Source organism: Medicago sativa, chromosome 6 (assembly GCF_051527215.1).
Source record: "Medicago sativa cultivar Bolivia chromosome 6, Bolivia_mono, whole genome shotgun sequence".
Taxonomy (NCBI): domain Eukaryota; kingdom Viridiplantae; phylum Streptophyta; class Magnoliopsida; order Fabales; family Fabaceae; genus Medicago; species Medicago sativa.
In genome coordinates, this window is record NC_140754.1 from 1,485,551 (window position 1) to 1,504,896 (window position 19,346).

The following is a 19,346-nucleotide window of genomic DNA, read 5'->3' on the forward strand; positions in this document are numbered from 1 at the left end:
TATACTATCATAGTAGGGTTTAATGTAACGTGCTTACCAAATACATAAAAATAACTAGAAATATGCTCTCTCTATTGCGAATGAGAAGCACCAATATGTACTATTATGATCATGACCATGGTCAAATTTGTTTGCATCCCTCAAATTAAAAGCATGCATATAACTCCCAATACAGGTGTACGTAACCAGCCAGCACACAAGGCATTAAACTTAAAAGGAATCTTACCCAAAATTGCAAAATAGTGTCTATCAATAAAAGAAGAAGAAAAATGAAAACGTAGGATTATAGTACATGGAAGAGGAAAACCATATCCTCCGTATCATCATGTTGAGAGATATGGCTAACTTTATGGTTAAAATTTTCAAAGATAGTATATACAAGCACTTTACCACCTCTAACACATTGTTAAGATGTCTACAACTTCTAGACATTATAAAGCTTAATGAATCTGCATGTTTGTCCATTATATCCTTTGTTAGTGTCAATAATTGGCGATCAAGATAAAGATTATTAGAATAAAGATAGGTAGACACCCTTAATGTGTACCTCTATTTGTACCACTCATGAAAATATGATGCACATTCAAATATTTTCTTCATTTGTCTTTTAATCAGAGAATCAAGTTGTTTATCAGTGATATTTTAATATATTCGACATAACATAATTTTTTTTTTAAAAAATGAATAACAAAAGGAGACTTGCTGAATTAACTAACTCCTAAAAACAACAACAAAAGTATGACTAACTCTTTTTGGATTGACAAATGCTACTAATTGGTTGCTATATTAAAATTTCTCCTTTATTTCTAGAATTTGAATCTAGGTTCTTTAACTTCTTCAATCCCCGGCTCAAACCAATTGAGCTATCAATTTCCCTAGAAACCTGACTAGCTGTCTAACTCACAAAAGCATGGCAAGGTAGCCATAGTAATTCATATTAATTTTAGTTGATCACCAAACGTTCAAGATAAAATCTTCTATGGTGCTATATATTTAGTTACAAATTTGATGAAAGCGTATCCTATTCTATGTAATGACATGAAATTGGTATGTGTTTACTTGCAATTCAATTAAATCTGATCCAGAAGCTCTTCAATTTAAAAGGATATTATTTATCCTACACAAACAATCAACCCATAAAATAAAATAAAAAAATGCTTCTAATTTAAAGTCAAGGTAGTATATGAGAATCATGAACAAAATAAAGTTAGAGCATTAATATACTACCAAATATAAATACATAAAACTTATGATAAAAATAACAATGCAGTTACTAACATGTGATGCACTTTCACATAAGTTTTTCCTATTTCATCATTTATGATCAGTGATATTTTAATATTTTTGAAATAGCATAATGTTTCTTTATAAGAAACAACAAAACATTTTTTCACTAAGTGGTGTCGGCTATATGGATAAACTTTTCGAAGAAAAATAAAAATAAAAAGGAAACTAACTAACTAAATTAACTGATACAGCATAAGTAACTAACTACTAGAAACAATAACAAAAACATGTCTTACTTTTTTGGGGTTGATAAATATTTGTAATCAGTTGTTATATTAATAATTCTCCTTTACAAACTTTTGAATTTGAGTCTTTTAATTTTTTTTAACCTTTAATTCAAACCGGTTGAACTACTCAACTCCTACAAAAGAAGCCTAACTAACTAACAAAAAAAGTTTAGCATGTTAGTAGATGTGCCCCCTCCTTAATACATCTATAAAGTTCCTTTTTTCAATATATCCCATACATTTTTTTTACCAGTAATTGATCAAGCATTCAAGATAAAATATGATCCTTTATATTTAGTTACAAAGATGTCTAAAACATATCCCATTCAAATTCAATGACATAAAATTGGTATATATTTACTTGAAAACATATCCCATTCAAATTCAATGACATAAAATTGGTATATATTTACTTGAAATTTAGTTAAAACTGATCCGCAAGGTCTCCAATTTAAAAGGGTACTCTTAGTTATATATATGCAAACAATCAACACATGCACAATGCATAAAAAAACAAGTCTTTAGCATACGAGAATCAAGAACACAATAAATCTAGAGAAGTAATAAATAATTATCATTGAAACTAATCTAAATATATAAATCTTATAAAGAAATTTCAGGCGTCAAGCAAACAAATATGTAGAAATAAAACTTAAGAAGATTTCATTGATACACAAACAACCTTTTTTTAGACCGCAAATAAAATTTTAATAATAGAGGATGAAGTACAAGTAATATTTACCCCCAAAAAATAAGGCAAACCGAGGCAAACAAGAGCGCCAGCTCCTCCTCCCGACACCGACACCGACTTCATACCGATCTTCAATTGTAGGAAAAGAATAATCAGGTATATGGATGTCCTTTGCGTTTGGGGGATCTCCTATGACTATGGCATCTGCCATGACCATATTCATATCCATAACAACGATAATTCTGTTACAAAAACAAAGAGATGGTTAATAAATGATGTGTGTGATGTAAAAATATAAACCGGCAAGTATGTAAAAGTAGAGGGAGCAATGCATTACTTGTCTCCACTGTTCAAAGTTGTGGAATAGTATCCCTTCAATCTTACAATTGACCCAATGCGGTACCCTTCTTGAAAGTATGTTTTTGAGAGTGATCTACACAAGAGGGCGTAGTGTGCTTGTTGACCATCCCATAATAGTATATGTGGCCTGTTAGTGGAACAACCTTGTATTGTGAAGTCTTCTATTTTTAAAATTTGGAGGAGAAGTTCTGGTTTCGGTCTTATATTGTCCAGATGGTTGAGTATGAGATCGATAGCATTAGATGTCAAATTGACATCCGAGGTATTCTAAAATCAAAGGAAATCGTCTATATAAATCAAATGTTAAATATGTTTTTTATTTCAATAAAATTCAGATTTATGGTTTTATTTATAGGACAAAAAAACATATTTAACCTTAAATAATAAACAAAACAAAAATAATTATTGATCCTTTCAAAAAAAAATAATAATAATTATTGATGAGGCAAAATATCGACAAGTTGAACATTCTAAAAACAAATAAAAACAAAGAAACATTACAGATTTTTTGTTCTCTTGGGAAGTAGTCTCGGCAGCAACAAGAGTAAGATCCTCCATAGGCACAGCCATCGACGGGTTTGTTGGAACATACTCCGTGAAGCGATAGAGTAAAGGAGGTTCGGTTTTATTAATAGGAGTAAAAACATATTCAACCTTAATTTTCCAAAAACAAAACAAAAACAATTATTAAAGATGCAAAAAACATAAGGGACACATTCTAAAATCAAATCAAAGGAACCTTACCAAATTGTGTGTCTCTCGAAAAGTAGTCCCCACTTTAAGAAGAGTAAGATCCGTAGTCATCCTTAAGAAGAGTAAGATCCGTAGTCATCCTTTTGTTTGTTGAAAGAGAAAACGGCTGCTAGGGTTTTGAGGTGTGAGACTATGGACATGGATGATAGTTTTATATTCCCTTTCTTCTGGACTTTTTTACAAAACTCATTGGGCCTCTCTTGAAAACAGTAATTTTCAATCGAATATATATTTTTAGCCTATTATGGAAGGAAATCAGCAAAATTCACATAGGCGCAGTAATTCAAATAAGGAAGGAACGCGTTTTTCCAAATAAGGAAATAAGAAAGAAGAAACAAAATCTGATGCTGATAGTATACAGAATATTCTTCTTATTCTAGGGTTCACGCAAATCCAATTATACTTAGTTGTGTAGACCTAGCTGCCAGAGCAGTCACTTCACCAACTACTACGACCAACTTATTTATTTTGATCTGTTAGAGTTTAAGTAAAACATATATAAAGAATGCTTGATTTGGTCCATTCAAGTCCACAAATACCAATTGCATATATATTACATAGAATGCTTGGTTTAATGTCATATTAATACCTGCATCCTCTTCCATGCCAACTGATACTATATAGATTTGGATTTGCATAAATACTAAAATAAGAATATTCCTTCCTTAGCCTTTGTGATTTGGTTGATTTCCTTCCTTAATTGGCTCAAAAAAATATTACTGTAAAAAATATAATATCAATCTAGTAATTTAATTTAATTAACAATATAAATATTAACTGCGTATTCAAGAGAGGCCCAATTGGGTTTTGGAAAAAAGTCCAGAAGAGGAATATAAAATAATCATCGATCCATGTCTCTAATCTCACGTCAAAACCCTATTAACAGTTTTTTACTCAAACTCTTAAATCCCTCAAACCCCTTTGCTTCATGGATTTTTTCCTATGACGATGGAGGATCTTACTCTTGTTGCGGTGGAGACTTTGACCTCTAATGCTATCGATGGCATGCTCAATGATTTGGACAGTGAAATAGGAGAAAAACGATTTTAAAATAAAAATCACATACGTAGTAGTATAAGGTTATTCCGTTAAGAAGTCACATATACTATTATGGAGACAAGTAATGCATCGTACTCCCCATATTTTTTTTAGAGAAATTAAAAATATATTGAGCATTCTTAAAACAAAAATATATTGAACATTTGACTTATATACTAATTTCCTTTGTTTTCTGAATACCTCAGGTCAACTTGACCTTTAATGCTATCGATGACATGTTCAATGATTTGGACATTGAAATAGGAGAAAAACCATAACTTCTCCAAATTTTACAAATCACATACGTAATACTATTATGGAGACAAGTAATGCATCGGATGCTACATGCTAGATTTTTAATTAGAAACACTTGTTTTTTATGCATGCATGGGCAGTGGCGGAGCCCCTCATGGACTGAGGTGGGCCACGGCCCAACCCCAAAAATTAAAAAATCAATGATTGTAGGTCTATTTTGCGAGATTTTATACAATTTTGTGTCGGTTTTAGGTTTCGGTTGATCCAAATTCCCGCAGAGTGATGTAGTGGCCCACCCGAAAAATTTAAATAATTCAATTATAGGTCTATTTTGCGAGCTTTTATACAATTTTATGTCGGTTTTAGGTTTCGGTTGATCCAAATTCCCGCAAAGTGATGTAGTGGCCCACCCGAAAAATTTAAATAATTCAATTATAGGTCTATTTTGCGAGGCTTTAAACAATTTTTCAACGGTTAATTTTAATGGTCCATCCTAGTTTTTTTTTCTAGCTCCGCCACTGTGCATGGGTTGGTTGTTTGCATATGATTAAGAGTATCCTTTAAAATTGAAAAGCTTCTGAATCCGTACCAATTTCATGTCATTGAATTTTAATGGGATAGGTTTTCGTCATCTTCATCCTTGTAACTAAATATATTTTACGTTATCTTGAATATTTGGTGATCAATTAATGGTAAAACTATGGGTATTGAAAAAAAAAAAAAAAGTTTCTTGGAGTTGAGTAGACTCAAAATCTTATAAAGTGAAAATAGTAACATAACAACTAATTACTAGATCAAACAAAAGTTAGTCATAATTTTGTTATTATTTTGAGAAGTTAGTTTTTTTTTTTTTTTTGGAAAAGAAACATTACACTATTTCAAAAATATTAAAATATCACTCATGACTCAGATGTTGGTAATCCTTACGTCACAAACCACAACTTAGTAAATGTTTTTTAAAAAGCACATTAGTTTTATCATAATTTTCATGAAGTTGTTGAGTTGGCTTAGAAAAGAGAAACTCTATGGAGATGGATGATCATGCGCTTGTTGCGGTGGAGACTATTTTTTTTTTCTTTTTGACAAATGCGGTGGAGACTATTTCTTAAGAGAAACAAAAATATGTAATATTCTTTTGATCTGATTTCAGAATATGTACCTTATTGTTTTGCGTCTCGTTAGTAGTTTTTTTTTTTACTAAAGGTTAAATATTTTTTGGACTTAAATTTTTTTTTTTTTTCAATTTAGTCCATATGAAAACAAAAAAAATCCAAATTTGTATGGATAAAAAAAACATATAAAACCTTTGACTTATATTAGAAGGTTTTCCTTTGATTTTCTTTGACTTCAATGATCTTTTGTATATTACTGTTCTAACTTTATTTTCTTATGATTCTCACATACTATTTGCTAGATTTTTAATTAGAAACAGTTGTTTTTTTATGAATTGTGCATTGGTTGATTGTTTTGTTTGTATAGGATTAAGAGTATCCTTTTAAATTGTAGAGCATCAGTATTAGATTTAATTGAATTGCAAGTAAATACACACAAAATTCATGTCATTGAATTAGAATGGGATAGGTTTTCATCAAATTTGCATCTAAATATATAGTATGATAGGATATTTTATCTTGAATGTTTGTTGATCAACTACTAACATATAGACCTGTCCAAAGATAAGGTCACTAAAACATAACAATCAATTACTAACATATAGACCTGTCCAAAGAGAAATATTAACATAACAATCAATTACTAACATATAGATCTGTCCAAAGATAAGGTCACTAAAACACTTGTTTTAGATCCACACAAAAAAAAAAAATTACTTTTCATTTAATTTTTCAAGCAAAGAGGTAGCATATTCTAACAAAAAGTGTTTCATATATTCAACTTTGTTTTAGATCTCACTTACTATTAAAATTTATAGGCCCGACCTTGCTAACATTTGCCTATCTTTTAGATCTCACTTACTTTTCATTTGCTAACATATAGAGTGATCAATTACACTCTATATAAGGGGACAAGACACTTTAAATCACAAATTCTTCTTCTGAATGTGGTCGAGCATTTACACTCCATAAAATTGGTGAATAGCCAAAAACTAAACAAAACAAAAAAAAACGATTTTGAATTATGTCTAACAAATTTATCAATATGTTAATTTGTATCTAATTTATTGTCAAATTTGTCTTTTAATTATATCACTTATTAGCAAATTAGTTCCTGATTATATCACTTGTTAACATATTAGTACCTGAGTTATATAAATTACTAACAAAATAGCCCTAACAAGTTGATATAATTCAGGGACTAATATGTAGTACAGACAGCGTAACAAGACAAATTTGAGCTAAGTTTAAAACTTACTGCCACTCAAATGATAAAATTTATAATTCCTGGGAAAGTACAAAAATGATACATGCACTCATCTACGTTGGGCAACACAACATGCACATAAGAAATTCATTTTTGGTTATTTTTTTATTTATTGTCAAATTTGTCTTTTAATTATATCACTTATTAGCAAATTAGTTCCTGATTATATCACTTGTTAACATATTAGTACCTGAGTTATATAAATTACTAACAAAATAGCCCTAACAAGTTGATATAATTCAGGGACTAATATGTAGTACAGACAGCGTAACAAGACAAATTTGAGCTAAGTTTAAAACTTACTGCCACTCAAATGATAAAATTTATAATTCCTGGGAAAGTACAAAAATGATACATGCACTCATCTACGTTGGGCAACACAACATGCACATAAGAAATTCATTTTTGGTTATTTTTTTAATAACCAATAACATTTAGCCTTAAAAAAAATACACATTATGATAAAAATTTAACATTTTTAAATTGAAAATTTCTAAAAAATATTAATTATAATTTTTTTCTTTATAATCCATGAGTACCGTATCCTACATGTTTAGGTTCTCAGCGACACAAAACATGATGGTCATCAATATCCGAGTTTTCGTTATGTTTTAGTCAACATTCAAGATTAAAAAAATGTCATTAAGTTTTAAAAATATTCATCAAGATTAAGAAAATACTCTTTTAACTTCAAGAATATTCTTCAACCATCAACTACATTGATGACAAGAAATTATATTGGATTTTGGTCATTTTTTAGTAGAAGTAATTGGTTTTATTGCATTTTTAATTCAAACACTCCTTTAATGCAGGGCTTGTGGTTTAGACTTAATTGCACTTCCATTACCAAATTAACCTTAATTTCGTCATGGAAATAAGATCTCGATGCAAGGAAACTATGATACGTTTTTCCCTTGGAATATGATTTTTGTTTCATCAGCCACGTGTCAGTCTCAAATAAGACATTTCAACGGTCCAACACCAAGCTTCATCCCTAGTAGGCTAGTACCATGACATAATATAGGATTCACTGGAATCACTACTATAGCCATTATTAGTGCCAGCCATGTTCACTATTATTAACTATGGTAAGTTTGTACTCGCTATACAGCTATCATAGTAAGTTTTTTACTTCACTATAGTTGTTTTTTACAAATTTCTTATGCTGATCTGTGCTAGAAACTAATAATACTCTAGAGAACTCTTTTTAAAATGGAAAATTGAAAAGCAAATATTAACTTTTTCCACTCGAATATAATTATTTGAAAATTGTTGTTTTCCTTTAATTTCATCCTCACACTCAGTCTATACTTATATACCAAACACTCGTAACTCACAAGTCACAATTGTCACACCAAAACATTGTGCGAAAGGGAGAGGAAGAAGTAGAAACCCTAAATTTTTCACTCAATTTTTATATTCACATAATAAAAAATGGGTATATGAATGTTTTTCAAAGGAACAAGATTTTTCTAAGCTTGAAGCTTTTCCTCTTGAACCTGTGCTACATGGTAGCATATGTCTACGCGTATTACATCCTCAAATAATAGAAACTCCTGACTATGATGACAACTATGGTAATCTCACCAAATACGATATGGGTCTTGGACCAGATGATCGCTTTCCACTTTACTTCCAACTATAGGGAATAAGATCATATAATGATCTGTAAGTTTTATTAATTGATTAAATATATCTTGTTAGCAAGTTTTACATAGTTTTATTTAATCGATTCTTAGATCGGATACCAGGTTTTTAATAATTTTTCTTCTTTTTTTTCTCAATTCTTTTGTAGGGAAATGCTTCCAACTTTGTGGATACATGTCAACATTACTCCAGAAACATTTGTTAAGCGAGCTGTAGCATGTGGTTGTACTAGAATGAGTGATGGGGTGAGGGATGGTAAACGTTTTTTCAAAATTAAAGATCCTAATGGATTCATTTGGTGCATTGCTCCTATTAATATTATTCCTGTCCAACTATATGATTCTATGGATCTGGAACCTTTCTACCCTTTTGCCCGCTAGTTATATTTTTATTTTTTTTAATAATTGCACTCTTTTCCTTCACCATAATAATTATTCCAATGTACTCCCTCCGTTTCAAAATGAGTGTCGCTTTAGCCAAAAAAAAATTGTTTCAAAATGAATGTCACTTTCAGTTTCCAATGCAATAATAACTTTTTCTTTTCAATTGTACCCTCCAATTAATACTCAACACACTACTTCCAAAGTATTACTTTTAAAACTAACCAATAGTTAATAAGGATAATTTGGTAAAATAACCATTCTCTTTCTTTTAATCATTGCATTTCTTAATATGTGTGTAAACACCTAAAACGGCACTCATTTTAAAACGGATGGAGTATATGATAAGGTTTTTAACGAGGTGATTTATTTTCTCTCTATTTATTAAGTGATGTAGTATTTAAGAAGATCAATATGAAGATCCAGTATATACACCCTCCGATCACAAATATAAGCAAAAATCCATGTTTTAAATTTGTTTAATAAATGATGTATGTGGTCTTTATTGTAGACAACATACATCATTTATTGAATGAATCTAAAATATGAATTTTTGCTTATATTTGTGACCGGAGGGTGTATAAGTTTGTAAATATGTGACGATTATTATTTTCTCTTTATGAAATGATGATAATTAGCTATGAGAATATTGCGCTTCTTTTTATTTTCATCAAACACTTTATTTTGCTGAAATCTTTCACCACTGCAGCAAGAAACCCCATTTAGACCTTGGCAACAACCAACCACACTTTCATTGTTGCTCATATTGCTACTTTCAAGTTCTACATTAATACTACTATCTCCTTTTCTCAAAATAAGTATAAGTTTCTATACACATGTTAACAAATGCAATAATATTGTCCAAAGACATTGAACCTTTTTTAAAGTAGTCTTCTTAACTCTTAGTGCATTTTCTATCATTATTAATTAATGGTAAATGTTAGGACACTTGTTAAGAAATTACTCCCTCCGTCCCTTAATGTAACCCCCCTTTGCATTTTTCACATTTCTTAAGAAAAGTTGTCAGTGTAATTAATGTGTCTGTTTTGTGTATTAATATTACCAAATTGTCCTTTGTTTGTATGTGTATTAAATTTGACTATTCATATTTCAAGACAAGTTAGTAGTATTAATTAGGGGTATGTTTAGGAAAAAAGTAATAAATGCATCTAGTAATTTGAAAAGGGGGTTACATTTAGGGACAAAATTAAAATCAAATGGGTGGTTACATTAAGGGACGGAGGGAGTATAAAAGAAAATATTTTTTCTGAGAATTGTGCATTCTACTTTTTAAAAGTTAAAAAAATGTTCTTTTTAATTTTTTTTTTAAGTGACACTCACTTTAAAACAAATGTGTATTTTTTTTTTAACTTTAAAATTTATTAGATAATAGAAAGAAAAAAAAAGTACAAAGAATATTTAACCACAAATTAAAAAAAATACAAAGGGTTTGAAAATCCATTCGAAATACATGCAAGCCCCTCTTTTTTTTTACCTAAAAAAGATAGATTTGATCTCAAGTTCCACATTTTTTTTTTTGACAAATCCCAAGCTCCGCATTCTTCTTCTTGATCTTGGCGGTATTATCTCCATTAGCAAGTTTCTTCTGACATTTTATTTAATTAATTGAAAATTCACCTGTTAGATCAAACTTTTTTTTTTTTAAGAAGCTAAATTATCCCACTTAAATTGGCACCAGAGAGAATCAAACTTGAAACCTTGAAGAGGAGCACACTCCCAAGTCCCAAGTCAATACCACTAAGCCAACCCAAGTGGGTTATGTTAGATCACACTTATTGATCTTAAATGCAGCATGAACACTTTTCAGGATATTTAGCATTTTTCATATGCTAATCAATGCAAGATGAGAAATAACAAACAAAACTAAAACTGAGAAAGAGAATAGAATATAGATGATTAGCTTGTAATATGATTTTCATTGAGTAGTTGAATATTCACATTACATGGCTTTATTTATAGGTGTTACACAATTGCTTGTAGAACAAGTCATCTACACAAAAGTAACTAACTAACAAACAATTTGCAACAAACTCTCTCTAACTAACTTGTGATATGGCGGTTATGGATTAATTCTTAACACACCCGAAGGATAATTTGCACAGCACTTGCAGAAACTAATTTACACGCAACTACAAACAAAATAGAGATTCAGTTTTTGCATAAAAGTTGTAAGGTACATATTACAATGCGTCCCAAGAAAAAATGCAACCCATACTAGAAGAAGTTCAAATCCCAAACATGAGTAGATAAACTAATGTAAAGAAGGAGAGGGACACTAGACAATTGAGATAAGAACTTGACATGAATTGAGATTGTACCTTCTCATTTGTTTGTCCACACAAGGTTATCAAAATTGAGATTTTACTTCCGATCCAAATGAGATAGCAAAATCGAAATTGTAGAATTACAATCAAAATCATAAACAATAATAATGCTAAATTTATATGTTATAAATTGCATATAGTCATAAATGACTCAAAGTTTCAAGTGCACAAAATACTTATACATAAATGACTCAAAACCTATATGTAAAATATTCTTTAGTAGTCATAATAATGATAAACAACCTAGACAAAATATTTAAAGGAAAATCCTAGATGGTTGATGAATGAAGAAGACCGACAACAGAAAATGATCTTGGCGAAAACCACGAAATTGAAACGAAGAGGCAATCTGGATGAAGACGAAATGGAAAAGATGATGGATTGAAGATGAAATGGGAGGAAAAAATCTAGTTAGGTTTGGTTCATTTTGAATGGAATCGCATGGTGAAGAGGTGTAGTGAAAGAATGAAAAATCCGATCAACAGTAAAAACTGGGTCAATGGACAAATCATGTCAAAATTGACCCGGACCCAAAAAAATCATTAATCCTTCAAAATTGTGTAAAAACCCGCAATTTTGTCCGCAATTTTACGATTTCATGTGATTAGTTTTAACACAATTATGCCCGTTTTTAGCTCTTACGAAGGATTTAAAACCATGAATGTTCCCACGAGCTATGCAAGACTGCACTGTTTTATTTATAATTCTTCGAGATCAACTTCTACTTGTGAAACAAATAGAAAGGAATTGTACAAGGATAAGAAATTGACAAAATACAATAGAAAAGAAGGGAATTGATTTATGGTAAAATAACTATGCTAAGAAAAGAACCAGGTTAACTCATGAGTATCATTAACTACTATGATTCCGATTTCATGTATAAACAAATGGTTAGAGTTAAACAAAAAATGTGGTTATTTTGGACCACCTATGAGGGTGTTCCACCACAGGTGCAGCCTTGACTCAATTATAAACAAAATTTCCTGGTAGACTAAGATATTAGAATTAAGTACCATGAGTTTCACTAGAAAAAAATGTGTTTGACAAGGTTCAATAAAAAATTCCTCTAAAAAAAGGTTCAATAAAAAAGTTAATAGCTGCTTTTTTATTGGCTCAAAATAAATTATTGGACCAATGGTAAGCTTTATAGTATATTTAGTACCGACGTGATGACATAAAACAATATAGCAAAAATCATTGAGTCTCAGTCTAAGATACATGTTGACCACATTAACTTTTTTTTTTGGTACAAAAGAGAGCCAAAGCCCAAAGAGAAAGAAGACTTAAGAAATTAAACGAACGTTCCTAGGCATGCAAGCCCCAGAAATATCATCAAACAAAAGACTCTGAAGCTCACTAGGTGGATTTTCCAGGACATGAAAATCTAGAGAATCCATCGAAATGCTGAAATTAGCAAGCCAATCCGCACTTCTGTTGCCTTCACGCCAAGTATGGGTAATTTTGACATTCCAACTCAAACTCAAAAGTTGTCGAATACGCTTGACCAAGGTAGGAGTTGTTCCACCAAAATTGCAATTTTCAGTAATCATATCGACCAAAATCTTTGAGTCACTCTCCACTATAAGATGAGTGGTATTCTCCCTCCACGCCAAGTCCAAACCTAGGTACATGCCCCACATTTCAGCATGAAAAGCATCACACATTCCAATCTTCTTGAAGTAGCCTTTGATCCATCTGCCATCAGAGTCTCGAAGAAGCCCTCCACACCCTGCAAGAGTACCAGATCCCTTCCAAGCACCATCACAATTAAGCTTAACCCAACCAATCTGAGGTCGCACCCAACCGATATATATAGTTTCCTTTTGATGCGGACTTTTTTGCACCAGCTTCGTACTGTCTTCTATTTCTCTAGTAAACTTTTGAATTACCAGTGTAGGATTGCTTGGTCTTTGAAATCCTATTTCAAAAATAGATTTGTTTCGCCAATTCCATAAATACCAACATGTTGTCATGAAAGTAGTCTGCCAAGTAGTAGGATTATCTCCAATCCCTTTTTTATTAAGGTTGTTAAAGATCCACTCCCTGCAATCAACAGAGAAGAAATTAGTTATGTAATTAGACGGAATAAGTCTGAGCCATACCTGAGTGGCGTGCACACAATCACGAAGGACATGAATGACTGTTTCATCCTCTCTCGCACAACAAGGACAAGTAGGGGAGATACCAACCCCCCACTTGCTACGACGATAATTGGTAAGGATTCTTCCATGAGCGGCCAACCAAATAAAAGTTTGGATACGATGGGGACCCTTCCAGTTCCATAAGGTCTTCCAATCACCTCTCACAGCCAAAGAGGTCTCTTGCTGCAAATTGTAAGCACTTTGAACAGTAAACTGGAGAGTGCTAGTTCCTCCCCATCCTACAGTGTCTGGACCATCAAAATCAGAAGGGGTTGGAAGGGCTAAAATCTGGTTAACAATGTCCACAGGCAAGTTATCCATCAAAAAATTTAGATCCCAGTCACCAGAAGTATTAAGAGCATCCCTAACTGAAATAGTAGTATCCACATAAGATTGATTAGCAGAAGAGAAGAGAGAAGTATTACTTGAGACCCACTTATCGAGCCAAAAGTTAGTACTTCTTCCATCCCCAATTTGCCAAAGTTAATGTTGACCACATTAACTATGTGTAAGTTGGTTGGTATAAGGTTTTAATTGATGTCACTATTAGTATTAAACTTCTAGTAATTTTTTTTTCTTATATTGTATGGCTACCTAGTCCTCTGTTATATGCTTTCACCTTAGGGTTTATAGAACTTCTTGCATCAGCCACGTTCAACTTCAAGTTTCAAAAAGAATCCAACTATTACTACTAGGATTGAGTAGAATTAGTACTATAGCCATTATTACTGCCTGCCATACTCACTATTATTAATTACCATGGTTAATTTTCACTATATACAACTACCATTGTAAATTTTTACTTCACTATAACTAACACTCTATAAGACTCTTTTTAAAATTAAAAAGCAAAAAGTTATTTTTTTTTAACTGTAATATAAGTAATTGAAAATTGTTGTTTTCCTTTCCACCTTACAAGTCACAACACAACATTGTGTGAAGAGGGAGAGCAAGAAGTAGAAACCTTAAATTGGTATGTATTTACTTGCAATTCAATTAAATCTTATCCAGAAGCTCGGCAATTTAAAAGGATACTCTTAATCCTATGCAAACAATCAACCCATGTACAATCCATAAAAAACAACTACTTCTAGTTAAAAATATAGCAAGTAGTATATGAGCATCAAAATAAAGGTAGAACAGTAATATACAAAGATATCATTGAAACTAATCCATCCATATATATATATATATATATATATATATATATATATATATATATATCTGTGTGTGTGTGTATATATATATGTGTGTGTGTGTATATATATATATATATATATGTATGTATGTATGTATCTATATATGTATGTATATATATATATCTATGTATGTATATGTAAGTCGGGTACATAAAAACTGGACTGCATGCCTAAAAAGGTTGGTGTGCTACTATATAAAAGTATATACTTGAAGATTAAAACTGTTTATATATATATATATATATATATATATATATATATATATATATATAGGGATTTGCTATAACACACCCACTAGTTTTTATGTGGGAGTGTTTTAGCAAAGCTACACCTTAGGGTGTATTTAACCACTTTTTAGTTATTCACTTGCTAAAATACTCCTTCTAAAAAGTAAGTGGGTGTATCCTAGCAAACCCCTATAGGATTTGCTAGAACACACCCTCTTGTTTTTGTTAGAAGGTGTGTTATAGCAACATACACCTTAAGGTGTATTTATTAACTTTTTAGTTATAACTTGCTAAAACACTCCCACATAAAAACTAGTGGGTGTGTTCTAGCAAACCCATATATATAAAGCTTAAAAAGAAATAACTCACTCCACCAGATCAAGCAAACAAATGTATAGAGATAATGTTAAAAATACTTAAATGTATATAAAAAGAAATTCCACGAAATGAAGTAAATTATATCGACCAACACCTCCTTTGCTGCTCCCAGCACCTCCTCCATCACATTCACCTTGACGACCACTTCTATATTGACCAATACCTTCTTTGTTGGTTTAAACACCTCGTCCGCGACATCCACTTAGAATTAGTGGACGAGGAAAATAATAGTTAGGTAAACGGATGGTGTTCGCATTGACCATGTTCATAGCCTTAACAATGACGACTCTGACCATGTTCATATCCTTAAAATTGACAAATCTATTTGAAAAAATCCATCTCCAAAGACTTTCTCTTTTCTCAAACCCATTGCTAGTCCAATAAGGTACACCAAATATAAATACATAAAAATTAGGCTAAAGTGCACTTTTCCCCCCTTAACTTTCAAAAACTTGTAATTTTGGCCCCCTAACTATGAAAACTACAATTTTGGCCCCCTAAGTTTTAGCCCCATTGCAAATTTGGTCCTTTTGGTCAATTTTGACCGGTCAATGCCCATGTGGCATGCCACGTGGGTAATTATTAAATTAAAAAAATAAAAAAAGCCACTTAATAACTTTTTTAATTAAATAAATAAAAAATCTAATTAAAAATATTAAAAAAATCAGAAAAAAATATTAAAAAATTCTGGAAAAATGAAAAATAATAAAAAATATATGAAAATTAATAAAAAATTGAAAACAAATTCTGAAAATATTAAAAAATTCTGGAAAAATGAAAAATTAATAAAAAATTGAAAAAAAATATAAAAAAAATCTGAAAAATTGAAAAATTAATAAAAATGAAAAAAATTGAAAAAATACGGAAAAAATTAATAAAAATAAAAAATGATTAAAAAAATAAAATAATCTAATAAAATGAAAAATAAAAATTCTGGAAAATATTTAAAAAAATTTCAAAATTTTCATTGTAATATGCATATTTCGAAATTTTCATTGTAAAATTCCCGGTTTATAAATACACAAAAATTCCCGGTTTATAAATACACAAAAATTCCCAGAAAAAATACTAATGAAAATTTCGAAATTTCGAAAAATACACAAAAAACCTAAGCTCGGTTTATAAATACACATATTTTCCCCTTATTCTTGGTTTATAAATACACAAAAATTTCCGGTTTATAAATACACAAAAATTCCCGGAATTTTATTTGGAAATAAATACACTGAAAAAATCTAAGTCGACATATATACTAATGAAAATTTTGAAATTAATTTCAAAAATTTCATTTTTTTTAAAAATGATTAAACTTTTTAAATGTCGAAATTTTTTAATATTTTTTTCTATTTTTTTATTAATTTTTCATTTTTCCAGAATTTTTTAATCTTTTTCAGAATTTTTCATTATTTTTCATTTTATTAGATTATTTTATTTTTTTAATCATTTTTTATTTTTATTAATTTTTCCAGAATTTTAAAATTTTTCCCGTATTTTTTCAGATTTTTTTTATTTTTCCAGAATTTTTCAATTTTTTCCGTATTTTTTCAATTTTTCATTTTTATTAATTTTTCAATTTTCCAGAATTTTTTAATATTTTCAGAATTTTTTAAAATTTTTTTATTAATTTTTCAAATTTCCTGATTTTTTAAATAGATTTTTTATTTATTTAATTAAAAAATGATTAAGTGGCTTTTTTTATTTTTTTTAATTTAATAATTACCCACGTGGCATGCCACATGGGCATTGACCGGTCAAAATTGACCAAAAGGACCAAATTTGCAATGTGGCTAAAACTTAGGGGGCCAAAATTGTAGTTTTCATAGTTAGAGGGCCAAAATTGCAAGTTTTTGAAATTTAAGGGGGGAAAAGTGCACTTTAGCCTAAAAATTATGATAAAAATAATGTGCTCTTTAAAAAAACATTTTCTAAGTTATGGTTTGTGACGTAGCATTTGCCAACATTTGATGCACTTTCCTGTAAATGTCCATGTGCCCCTCCTTAACACACAAATAAATTTCCTTTTTTCAATATATCCCACACACTTACGAGTATTTTGATCACCAAGCATTCAAGCTAAAATATGATCCTTTATGTATAAATCTTAAAAAGAAATTTCAGGCGTCAAGCAAACAAATATGTAGAAATAAAACTTAAGAAGATTTCGATGATACACAACACACAACTTTTTTTAGACGGCAAATAAAATTTTAATAATAGACGATGAAATATGGACAAATGGTACTAATCAGATGAAGTACAAGTAATACTCACCCCCAAAAAATAAGGCAAACTAGAGCGCCAACTCCTCCTCCCAACACCTCCTTCATACCAATCTTCGATCGTAGGAAAAGAATAGTCAGGTAAATGGATGTCCTTTGCGATTGGGGGGTCTCCTATGACTATAGCATCCGCCTTGAATAGGGATGTAAATGGATATCAATGGATGCGGATAGTGTAATATTCCCATCCGCTCCGTTGGAAAAATATGAAATTTGTACCCTATCCATATCCGCGCGGATATCCGTTTAGCAGGTAATCCACAGATTTTGAGGTATCCGCGGGTTTATACAGATATCCATTGATAACATTTATAAAAAAAATTGTTTATATTTTTTAGCTAAAATTTAGAAACAAAGGTCATCACATGCATTTTCTTTTTAGCAAAACATAATATTCATACATTACAATAACAACAAAGATCATTGACTTAACAAAAACATAAATAAAGTCTTTTACATTTAATAAAATTAAGTAAAATGCTAATGTGTGCCCTTAAGGCACTGATTTTACAAAAGCTTAAGTAAAACTCATCATATTCAACAAAAACAAAGCTTCTTGCGTCAACAATTCCAACCATTTCCACTTCCTTTTAAAGGAGCATAATAACTACTTAACTAGTAACACTCGCAATACTTTTTCTCTATAGGAAGTTGAAAGTTATTAGGTTATTTATGTAATTTACTCGGTTTAATAGGGGGTATGGATATCCGCGGATGCGGTTACCATTAAATCCTCATACTTATCCATTAATTAGCGGATAGTTAAAATATTCGTTTATTTTATCCATGGATATCCATTAAAACATCTGCTCCGTGTCCTGGCGAATTTTATCCGCGGATATCCACGGGTGCGAATTTTTTTTCCATCCCTAACCTTGACCATATTCATATCCATAACAACGATAACTCTATTAACAAAAATAAAAGATTACTAATAAGCATGTGATGTAAAAATAAAAAGGACAATTATGTTATGTAAAAAGTTGTCTCCGCTATACAAAGTTGTGCAACCGTATCGCATCAATCTTAGTATGTTTTTGAGAGGGATAAACCCAATATGGCATAGTGTGCATTTTGACCATCCCATAATAGTATATGTGGTTTCTTATCGGAACAACCTTGTACTGTGACGTCTACGACTTTTAAAATTTGGAGAAGTTCTGGTTTCTCCCCAATTTCACCGTCCAAATCATTGAGTATTTCATCAATAGCATTAAAGGTTAAGTTGACCTCTACTGTATTCTGGAAACAAGGGAAATTAGACTATAAGTCAAATGTTCAGCATGTTGTTTATTTTTATAAAATTTTTATTTTTGATCTTTTTGAAATACTAAAATTGAAATATTCAAATTTTGTAAGACTAAAAACATATTTAACCTTGAATCAAAAACAAACACAATGAAGGGAACAATAAGGTACACATTTTGAAATTAAATCAAATTAATATTACATATTTGTGTTTCTCTTGGGAAGTTGTCTCCACCGCAACAAGGGTAAGATCTTCCATGGCCACGGTCATCCTCTGGTTTGTTGGAAGAGAATCCATGAAGCAAAAGAGTGAAGGGGGTTCGGTTTTATTTATTGGCGCAAAAACATATTTAACCTTAGATCAAGAAACTAAACAAAAACATTAACCTAAGATCAAGAAACAAAACAAAAACAATTATTAGTGATGCAAAAACCGATAATTCACATATTCTAAAATCAAATCAAAGGAACATTACTAATTTGTTTTTCTCTTGAAAAATAGTCTTCACAGC